Source organism: Protopterus annectens, chromosome 4.part0, assembly GCF_019279795.1.
Source record: "Protopterus annectens isolate FY-2018-M chromosome 4.part0, PAN1.0, whole genome shotgun sequence".
NCBI lineage: Eukaryota > Metazoa > Chordata > Ceratodontiformes > Protopteridae > Protopterus > Protopterus annectens.
Genome location: NC_056733.1, coordinates 770570484 through 770582975, shown reverse-complemented (window position 1 = coordinate 770582975; position 12492 = coordinate 770570484).

The window sequence follows — 12492 nt, the reverse complement described above, 5'->3', positions numbered from 1 at the left end:
ATATTTTATGCAATCATACGTTATTATCTGCAATATTTTATAACTGTGTGTGTAAACCACAATGCTCATATTGTTCTGGAGCTTTTTGGCCTCCTCTGAAAACCTGTCTAGTCAGACCTTCCTAAAAAAATATATATATATATATATATATAGATAGATAGATAGATAGATATATATATATATATATAGTGCTCTTATGCTCTGTACTACTGGTACTACTGTGGTTTCATGGTTATATCCATGCATTTACAACTCTTGTAAAGTATCCTACTATGTCCTCAAGTACGATTGTTATGTTTATTTTGCATTCAATGTGGGTATAGATGAATATTGTCAACCCAAGATTATTGAAAAATTATTGGATAAATACTTAATTGTACCTTGAGTTTGTAGTATGATGTCGAAACAGTTTTGCCTTTTATGAAAATGTTCTCATTGGCTATGTTATGAGTGGCCATACAGAATTCCATGGACCACAGCCATTGCATTTTGCTGTCAAGGGGACCAGCTAATTTGACTTTTTTTAGCTTTGACCTAAGCCACTGGTACATATATAAAAGAATAAGTGTTTTTCCCTCATTTATAACCTATTACTATTTTCATTACCTGTTTAGTAAATATAAGTAGGGGAAGAATTAAACAGAGGTTAAAGTCCATCAGATAACTTATGTATAAGAGTGCTTGCCATGGCAGAAGTTTCTTCTGTGTGGACATTGTAGTTTAGGTACATCAACATTTTGTAATATACATCTATTGAGTTGACTACATTCATATTAATATCTTTAGAAATCAATTTTAAGAAAACAATGGGAACTCAGTCACTTCTATTTTGGACCTAGGCCAAAATTTACTTTAATTTTATGGCTTTATTTTGTGAGAGAACATGAAGAAATATGTAGACTACTTTATAAGAACACATTTTGTTTAATTTATAATGTGGTACAATCCATTCACTGTATTATGAACTGCAAACTAAATGCCTTAAACTGATAGATATCTCTCAACGCTTTTGCTTCTCTACCTTTAAAGTAATAACGTTTTCCTTTTAAGAATTAATGGCTTTCCAGAAATTAAAATGATTAGCATCATGGAATATAAAATGATTTTTACTCCTACATGCCTCCCACCTTTACTCTGTCTATTATCCATGAACAATTCTAATGGATAGAGGATGCTTTAATGATTCAACCTGTGGTCGTAACTCTTCTACATTGATTGTACCAGTGATAAATGCCTGGCATGTTGTGGGCAAATTAACAGTGTCACTAGTGAATTCACTTCCTGCAATACTCAATCTGTTTGATTGGATCCACACAATGTACTGCATGTGTGTGAGGGAGAAATAATGTTGCACAGAAAAGCACTTCAAAGCCTGAGCATCATACATGATTGTCAGCTGGTATCCTACATCTAAACAACAGCACTCTTCCTATGCACAACGTTTACCAACAGACACATGCTAAGTTGTAGCATTGCAATATTAAAGCAAGCTTCAACTGCCTCATAAAGTGAAAGGTAAATCACATGGTAACTGACCTGTCATTTAGGTTTATTGTCTGTAGTTACACAGAATACAACAACTGGAGCAGTAGGGTATTTGTTCAGATTTAGCAACATCAATGATGCTTTAAACAATGTGCATTGCTTGACCGTTTAGAATTTGCACCATTGAAAGTTTTTAAATTAATGTTGTGCAGGCCATAAATGGACAGGCTCTCCTGCCATCGTACACTATTATGAGCAGTATCAATAACTCCTTTTTTAATTTTCCATATGTTTTGGATTTCTAATTCTGTGATGGAAATGGGTTCCTAATTCAGTATACAACAAGAGTACATGAAATTAGTATTGCTTCATTCTTTGAAGTTAGACAAAACTGAAACTTCACAACACTCTCTAATATGAAAAAACGTCTGCTCTTCCTATCTGCAAGACTTAAATTTTCCAGGGACCAGTCATCTTCAGAAGATGTACTGAGGCTCCAAAATATCCAGTGGCGGCTGGTGACTTCAAATCGAAGGGGGGCTGCAGGAGACAGCTGAATGGGTGGGGTCAATGGGAAGGAGTGCAGCCAACTAGAAAGGGGAGGAGCTATGGTCAAAACCACAAAAACTGGAACTTTAATTAAATATGCTGCCCTGGGTGCCAAACCATCATTATGAGAGTCCAATCAAGATAAAATGAAGTGTAGAAGAAAAAAACTATTTCAATGCATTGGCTGCATGACAGCTTACTTAATATCTAGATGGAAATAAAAAGGTTGTGAGGCATGAAAAAATAAATTACTTTTTAAATGCATTATTGGAATGCCAGTCAAAGTTAAGTATAAGAAAAACAAGCAGCACTCAACTCAAACCACTTCCCCTTGCACTGCAGTTATAATTATAATTTATATTCACCTTTATTAAAGTACCAAGTAACATGCTGAAAGTAGCAATCTCTGTGATACCCCACTTGTAAAAATGTTTCTTATCCAAAAAAGACAAAAAACTCAAAAAAGACCTGCTGCCTGACAAGTATCTATTTGTTTCATTGGGAAAACATGATCAAAGTAAAAAATGAACAGCAAGCAAGAAACAAACTCAAGATACATTGCTTAAAGGATTACTGCACATGTTATGGACCACACATGATAGATTGGCATTCTGTTTAGTTTATGGGTAAAGCCTGCAACGATGACTGCAAGGCTCCAACAAAGGTAATGAGCTTCTTAAAATACTGTAATCCTGTCCTTTATTACAAATACTGTCATATGCATTTCAATACCCAAGGTTTATACGTTATCTAGTTATGCAAGTATTCTCTGCATGGCAACAACAAAAAGGCTTTCGGTGTTGGTAATTCTTTAACAGTAAGCTTACTTGCATCTTACAATCTCAGACAAGCTTACTTGATGGTCATGAAATCATTGCTACTTAAACACAGAGCAACAGGCACTTTCTGAATAAGAAGCATAATCAACAGTATAAAAATATGACAGAAAAACAGAACATTCTGCAAAATCAAGCAAGACAAATGAAAAGCCAATGTAGTATTTGTGTCTACTTTGGATGGGGGGGGGGGGGGGGGCGGTACTCTGCACACTTACACTGCATAACTGCTCCTTGCCTTGCTTGGACACATCCAGAGTCACTCCATGTGGGAGTGGGGTGCAACAAGTATGTCACAACTTGAAATGTCTCTGGCTAACTGCAAAGACCCTGACACATTTGTCATACCTCTCAACCACAGAGCAAGAAATCTGGACGAAGTCAGGCCCAAAATTAAGGACAATATTTAAATGCTGTTATTATAAACTTTCTAATAGAATAGTAGGTCTTGTATTAGTATGAATTTTCTGAAGGCTATGAAATCTGAAACTGAAATGTCTGTCATTATTTTCTTACTTCAATCCTTAATGATTTGCCACTAATTTGCCAGAAAACCACAATTTTATGAAAAATGGACCAAAAATGTGATGCAAAAATATAAAATAGCCACACAATACAGTGGGAAAATATCAAAGGAGGGACACTTTTTAATATTAGCACTGTTAGCTTGAGCAGCTGAAAAAATAAACAAATATACATGCATTTCTGAAATAAAAGTAATCTATAACTCTGATTATCATGTTTTCTTCCAAAATTGACATTTTGCGGAGGGATTAGAGGGAGAGCAACATTTTGAGCCAAAATCAGGGACAGTTGAGAGGTTTGGATATACCCAATTCTATAAAGCATTTTGCATGTACCTCTCAACCTGTTAACGCAGGAAATCTGGACAAGACCAAATATACTGGGGGAATATACAAACAGTACTAAAAATTGCTCTTGTATAAACTTAGTTGATAGAACAGGTCTTGCTTTAGCATGCATTTTTCTGAAGGCTATGAAGTCTGAAACTCAATGTATGTCATTATTTAGTGACATAATTCCTAAATGATTTGCCAGAAAACCACAAATTTTATGATGAACAAACCAAAAAGAAGAAGCAAAAATCTATTCATTCTGTGAAAATCTGGACAGTTGAGAGGTTTAGTTCAGCTGAACCAGGGCTGTCTGAGTTTGCTATCCTTCCCCCCCTCACAAAATTATGGTTGAATGGAGCCACCCCCTGCAGCCATTCAAATGTCCCATTTCTTGGCTATTTCACCCCATTTACCATAAACACTGCAATGTGCATACTGTTTACTTCTACAATGATTTGGATTTCACTTGAAACTTTTATTTTGTATTTTACAGCACAAACACTAAAGCATCTGCTAAACAAAGAAATGCAGTCTTACAATGAAAATAGACTTAGCATTAAAACTCTGCCCTTGAAACTCACAGTCATTGAAACAGCAGTGAAATCCACATTCAAAGAAAATACATTTGGGTAGTATAAAGATTAACTTTGGGCTGTTTTAAAATGATAGGCCCCTTGCACACAAAAAACAAACGTGCTGTGTAATACACATTCCTGGACTGTATTAAATTATATTAATTGTATAATATAGTGCAGTTGTTAGAGTGTGTTTTAAATTTATTGTTTTGAACATTTTTCCAGTAAACAATGAAACAAAATGCATGCACCAATAATGACAAAACTGCCCAATTGAGAACATTTCCATCATAAAAAATTCTACTCAAACTTACACAGTCCACCAGTATCAGTAAATATGCACAAGCTCTACAGAAGTAAGTCATCTAAATATTTCCACATTAAAGAGATCTGTAATGAATGAAGAGGTTGCTGCTAGCAAACAACTTTATATTTCATGGTTTCATCAAAAAATAAAGTGTATGTTGCCCCTGAGAAATAAATTGCATATATTACATTAAAAAAATAATAAGCTAGTAATATTGCAATAGGAAATGGATGGCAAACTGATAATAGGTTCACAGTTAGTATCTTCGCCAAAGAGGACATTCTTAGTACGACAGCATCCACTCCTAGTAGGAGCAGAACCCACAGCCTTCTGCATCAAAAGCAAGTACATAACCTGTTGTGCTATTTAACAAAGCATGCAGGCTTACCCTAAGCAGTACTAAACTTCTCTTCCCCTGCAGCTCTCAGCTCCTTGTAAAATCTACTCAATACTCAACTGCATCTCAACTTCGCAGCACAAGAAATCTGGAAATAGCCAAAATTTATTGTGGGGGGGGGGTCAAAAGCCCCAAAACCAGGGACACATTAAGCATTGCTTGTATAATCTTGGAAAGTTGTTAGAATAAAATGCTGTGTTACCACCATACATTTTACATCCCAGGTCCCTGTGCAAAACTGTCAGAGCAACATACCACTATGCCAAATCAGCTGCTTTGTGAAAGAGAGGAAGTCTGAAACTTAAATGGCTATCATTTAGTGAATTCATTTCTTACCATAGCTGTCAACCTTTTAGCACAAAACACCTGGACAAACCCAGTAATGAGGGAATACAGCCCTCGAACATATTCAGCGAATTCAGTTCTTGCCATAGCTGTCAACCTTAGCACAAAAAACCTGGATGAAGCCAATAATGGGGGAATACAGTTTCAAAAATAGGGACAAATTTCAAATATTCATCTTATAAACTTAGGAATTTACTAGAATAAAAGGTTTTGTGTCACTATGTATTTTCTGAAGAATATGAAGTCTGAAATTCAAATGCCTGTCAATTTTATTTATTTAACATTTGTTAACCAGGAAAGTCTGATGGAACAAAAACAATTTTCAGCAGAGGCCCAGGGAGAAATACTGCAGACATATGTCTTTGCAAAATGGCAGCACACCAGAGCAAACCCACACAAATACAGAGAGAAGATGCAGACTCCACACAGAAGGCACCCCAGTCAAGATTCAAACCAGAGAACCTGTAAGGTAACAATACTACCACTGCACCATCAAATATTTAAGGAATTAAGCATTCAGAAACCTGAAGTCTGAAATTCAAATGCCTGTCAATTTTATTTAACATTTGTTAACCAGGACAGTCTGACTTGGAACAAAAAACAATTTTCAACAGAGGCCCAGGAAGAAATAATGCAGACACATGTCTTTGTAACATGGGAGGACACAAAAGCAAACCCACACAAACACAGGGAGAAGATGCAGACCCCACCCCAGCCAAGAATCAAATCTGAGGACCTGTAGCTGTGAGGCAACAATGCTACCACTGCATCATCAAATATCTAAGTATTTAAATATTTAGAAACCACAGATATTATGAGGAACAGAACAGATCAAATATGAGGCAAAAATCTGCAAATCCTTTACAAATGGTGGTGGGTAGGGAATTCAGGCCCTTGCCACCTGCATACAAGGTAAGGTACAGGGTTCAAGCCTGAAATATTCCCTACCACACCACCATGAGTTCTCTCTAGCCACCAGTATATAGCAACTGGGGCATTACACACACACACACACACACACACACACACACACACACACACACACACACACACACACACACACACACACACTGAGCAATGCTCACCTTCATCCTTCATCTCTGCCAACGAGCAAACTCTGTACACGCGGTGTATGTTAGATATCCACCTTCATCGCCAACGAACACATTCATTGAGCAAATCCACCCTGTAATTGTGCTAGTGTACATTAGCTGCTTGCAATTGATCCAGCACACCTCATTAGCTGCTAAATGCACCTTGATTGGTCCAGCCTGCTGCAGTCTGGAGTGCCCCCATTCTATGATGTCACCACCACACAGACTGCTGGGCATCTTGGGGCTGAGATGCCTTTCCCCCTATCTAGACTGCTGAGAAAGCAGTCTGAGAGTGTTCCCGTGTATGTAGAGTGTGCACGCATGCGCAGAGTACTCCTGGGAATTATGGTAATGTGTTTCTTTACTTTTATTTATTTTTGTTTTCTAGGTGGGAGGGCTGCAGTCCTGTAGTCCTATAGCACGAGCCGCCCCTGAAAATATCTGACTCAGTTTGTAGCTGTTACGTATCAACAGATAGATAGACATACATATGCACACATGGGCAGACAGACACATATACACACACAAGGTTTAAACAACAGTTCAGTGCATGGCCAATTGATATAACATATCTTTTCAGACTGATTACTTTTGCAAATTAAACTGAATATGCTTGCAATTTATTTTAAATATGAACTGGGTGCTGTGTAGATAATCTAAAACATGATTTGACTTTATGTATAAAGTTCTTAATCTGTGAAAATTTGCAACATTTTTTTTGAAGTGAGATGCTTTGCAAAAGAATGTTTCAGGTGGTGAACTCACTGCAAATAAGATATATGTCAGTGGTTTTATAATACATAGCATTGATTTCCTGTTTTGAGACACTTAGCTCTCTGCTTATAATTCTTTGTGATATAGTCAAAAGATTAAAAAAAAACAGAGATTATTGACAGATAGCGAAGGAAGTTTTCTGTTAACTGCATTTCCACAAACAAGAAAGTGTACATACAATATGACCTGCCTTCCTCAAACACTCTGCTAAGTCATCCATATAGTTTAGTTTGTCAGTTCTTAGAAGCATTCTAGAAGCCAACGGTTTACTTTTCTGCTGCTCCTGATTTCTGCATGGACATTGTTCAATCACACAAAATAGAGATGCATTCCCTGTACTGATCTGTGACTTGCTTGAAGCATTTTGGATTTCTTAGAAAAAATGCAGATTTTATAGGAATCACTTTCTCTGGTATACAATTGAGCATATTATTCCCCTTGAATCTGAGTTAGTTACATACTGCCACATTATGTTGTTTGAGACTGGAAAACTTTGGGGGTAAGACAGGTTTCCCCTCACCACTTAGGCTGAGTAATATGAGAATTATTATATTTAGAGGAACAAATGTATTGAAAGTACAAGGGCGGCGATGCAGAAATGATGTTGAATGAGCAAGTAGAAAAGCTAATTTTGCCAGCAAATTGTTTGATGCTTCATGTATTGATTTGAATGTCAATTAGTTACTCTTTATCTAATATTTCAAACATCATTTTCCACTCCTCAGTTGGAATAATGGTATGGACTTTTCCACTGATCCCAAGCTGCAATAATGGCTTTTGTTCACCTTTTAAGGACAGATGGCGTGACAGTTGGTGAAGACAAGTCTGATACTGCCTTCACTTAAGTAGCAGATTAGGGTCTGTGCCTTGTCACCTAGAGCTATGTGCATTTACATATGTCAGAGATATGAATATACAGACGTGCATATTTAACCTTTAGTGCGTTTGTGCTATGCCCCCCATTACAAGACAAATGAGGTGTAGCCCCACTCTATAAAAGAGGTTAGCTCAGCCGTTCCCTGATCTACATACCATGACAGGAGTAGATCCCACTCTATGAGTCACTCTGCAGTTTACTTCCTGGTTGACCCTTTTCATCAAAGGATGCTAATCAGACTATCATCTGTCCACAGAAACTTTCTCTGGTAAAATATGATCTGCAAAAAAAGAGTACCAATGGAAACAGTCTCATCACAAGGATTTTACAATACTGTCTTGATTTACTATCATAAGGTCATCACTATTTCAAATGGAGAACTTCTACACCAATGTAAACAGCACGTGTTGAGAAACAGCAAGCTTTACACCTACTGAAGGGCTCAACCAGAGAAGGTACTATATCAAGTCTTACTTTTCGCTTTGTTATTCAATTTTTAAATTTAATTTCTCGACCTTTACAGACACTAATAATATATACTTTAAAATTTAGCTGATCCAGTCAAAATTATTTTAGGAAAAAGATTAATTTGTAGTACAAGTGGCTGAATAAGTTGCACATTTACATTTAATACCAAAAAGATCATAAAACTATAAGCTCTGTCCTCATACCATGAGCTTAGAATCCTAACAAGTATCAATACTGCAGTACACAAAGAGGAATACAGCATTTCTGAGGTTCTTTCCTGTTGATGCGATGCTAACAAGTCCCTGTCTGCCTTCTCTTTGTAATTCAGGTGGATATTAAAAGATACCATGACATTTACTAGGAAAGTACAGGAGCATTTTTCTTGTGTTCTGGTCAGACTTCACATACTCGGTACAAATAGCATTTCAGTCAATAGACCTATGGCACACATGGACGAAGCCCTGAGTATCACCCAGTTCACCAGAATTTATCAGTCTGAGAATCTAGCTGGCAGGGGTGAACTATGCTGGCACAGGCAAAGCATTCTTCAAGCCCTGGTAGAGGGCACGATGTGGAACAATCATCTGTCTGGGTATGTGAGAGGACCAAGGAGATTCAGTCTTCCTAGGAAGAAGGGCTGAGACATCTTCATAATATCTGTCTATCTATCTATATGGGTCTAGTGACATTACTGAAAGGTTAGTAGAGCGATTTTCAAATAACCGAGATGACAACGCCAAAAATCCAAAACACTGAAACTCCACATAGCTGACTTTCAAAAAATGAACCAATAACGTGCAATGTACATCTCACATAATGCACCAACAAAAGCAAAAACTCATCCCATATAAGCACTGCTCTGTTAAATGACGTTTACTGAACAGCTACCAAACTCTCCTCCAAATCTCATCCACAAACTAATAGCTGCGTGAAAATAACAAATAACCACTAAATAATCATGCAGGTGCCCCACAAAAATATTCAGTGGAAATTTGTTAAACCAAAAATCACAATCACTTTACTTTAAAATTTTGCATTATTGCAGGGGGGCTGTGCCCACCAAACCTCTGCAAATTAAATATACCAACTCCAAGATCACACTACATTGTGGAAATGAATGAATTTCCTGTTCCGCTCAGCTTGGTGTTGGCATTTATTCAGTCATCTGAATGTCGGCATAGTGAAGTTTCAGTTATATAAAACTTCTGTCTTTTGGTCTCGGTTATTTGAAAGTCAGTGTACTGACATTTTGGTAATGTCAAATAGACCCATATCTATATATATATATATATATATATATATATATATATATATCTATATCATAAATTAAGTTGAATGTCTTTAAAGTCAGCATCTGTTTTGTTGCCACAAAACAGATGATTGACAGTTGTTTGAAACTGCAGCATTACTGGGGCTGGAGAATATCACCTCTGGAGGTATAATATATAATTAGCAGTGTTGTGGTTGGCATAACACTGCTTAATTGTTCTATGCTTCGAAATTATGTCCCAGAGCATGAGCCGCTACGTGTTGACTTTTTCTTTTTAATTTTTTGAATCAATATCAGCATCAACCTTTATGTGTTTAGATTACTTTTAGTAGACCCCTACATATATATATATATATATATATATATATATATATATATATATATATAGATATAGATATATATATATGATTATAGGGTCTATATTATAACACAGAAGTCTAAAAACATAGAATGTTATAATATCGAACCTATTCAATCAAAACACCAGAAAACCGAACAGTCAGAATAGCAAATTTTTTCCCAGGGAAAAAAATTGCTGTTCCGACAAACATATACACAACTCAAGCACACCAAAATAAATAATCCACACGCATACACTTCACAAAACCCTACACTAAACCAGACATACACCACTAGCTATCCACTTACCTTAACCCAACCCTAACCCTAAGGTCCCTAACTATCGCACACTCACCTTACCTGCTCCCTAACCCTAACTCACCTACCCCACCCCAACCCTCACGTCCACACAATCGCACATTTACCTAACCTGCGTCCTGACCTTAACTCACCTAACCCATGCCCAATCACACACTCACATTCATTCACACACTTACCTTAACCTGGTCCATAACCTTCGCTCCACAGTTGAGGAAATAGCGAAGCTGCAGAAACAGCCCACTGAATACTTTCCCTAGGAAAGTATTCAGTGTTCTGCAACTTCACTATTTTAAGCGTTCGCTCTTCTGGGTTAGATATTATAACATTGAAGTTTTTTAGATTCAATGTTATAATATAGACCCATGATTATATTTCACTCTATCACTGACTCTTTAAATCGGCATATACTACATCAACCACAGAGGGTCAAAACTCAATTAATTGAAAAAAAAGAAGCAACAACATTTATTGCAAGGAGCAAGCCCCTCTGCACCACTATGTGTGGGGGACTACAACCTTGCAACCCCTGCTAATTTATACATATATATATATATATAAATATATATATTTATATATATATATATATATATGTATATATTATATATATATATATATATATATATATATATATATATATATATATATATATACACAACTCTGAGATCACAAAATCCCACTTCCTTCTTATAGCGACCCCTCAAAACAAATGCTGACATCCAGCAATGAGCCAGCAATTCGAGTAAACAATATTCCTAGCTAAACTTTTGATGTAACAAACATAAAATCAAGCACACTGCCACCAAATGCTAGTCTAGCTGGGGGGACGATGCATATCAAGAGGTAAAGACATCTTCCTAGGAATAAAAACAAACACTTCATGGATGTCTGTGTTTACTGTTCATCCTGATGAGCATCCATACGTTAGTTGATATCAAAAGTGAAGAATATACTTGCAGTAGTGAAGAAATATATTTGTTTTCCGATAGTTTATAGGTTTAGAAGGCAGACATAAAAAATTGCAGTTAGAAAATGGTCAAGCTGCCATTTAAATGAATTTTCCGTTGCTGCAAGCCATTTCAGAAGAAAACTGGAAGCTAAAGATCCCAGAAATTTGATTTGTTTTTCATTGAGAATAGAATGATGGAGAAGTATGAAAACTTACAGTGTGCAATGTCTCTGCGTGTCACTGAAGATGACACTTTATAAAGATTGTTAACTCTTACTTTTCAAAAAGAGAATAAAGGCAAAATAGAAGCAACTAAAAGTTCAGCAGTTGCTGTGATCATAGAAAGAACTTGCATTGATGACACATTTGCTCTGCGCAAGGGCACAGAAGCCACTGATGCATAGAAGCTGCAGTAATAACTCAAAGAATCAGTCTGGAGACTTTAACTCTGCAAATTGAATGATTTTAATGATAGAACAATTTGTGGTACAAGCAACAATCGATCAGTAAACAGACTATTAAAGGTATTGTACATGAGCTTATTAAAGAATTGGACATGAGCTTATTAAAGAGTTGGGAATGTACGCAGAATGAAATTATAAGTACACATTTTATAGAATTATCTGAAGTAATCAATGAGTGTTCTGATGAAATGCAAGTGAAATAAAAGGTATATGTGACACAGTGTAAAATGGATTGTAACAGCAAGGGTCATAAGAAATAAAAGTGCCACAAAGTATACAGGAAGTATGGTATACCTGAAATTCAAGTTTTATGTGCAAGTTATAGGTGCACTCAGAAGTACCCTGTGTTTAATCAGTTTTGTAGAAACTGCGATAGAAAGAATAATTTTGTAAAGGTATATAAAAACTAGTGTGGTCTCCTTTAAGGCCCCTGAGCCAGTGGTAAACATTACTCAAACCGCTGAATCACTTACAAATGCCTTCTACCAGCACCTACAGGACTGCATGGATCAGGCAATCCCAAACAAAACTAAGACTCTTTGTACCAAAGGCAAGCGTCCAGTCTGGTGGACCCCAGCCATAAACAAG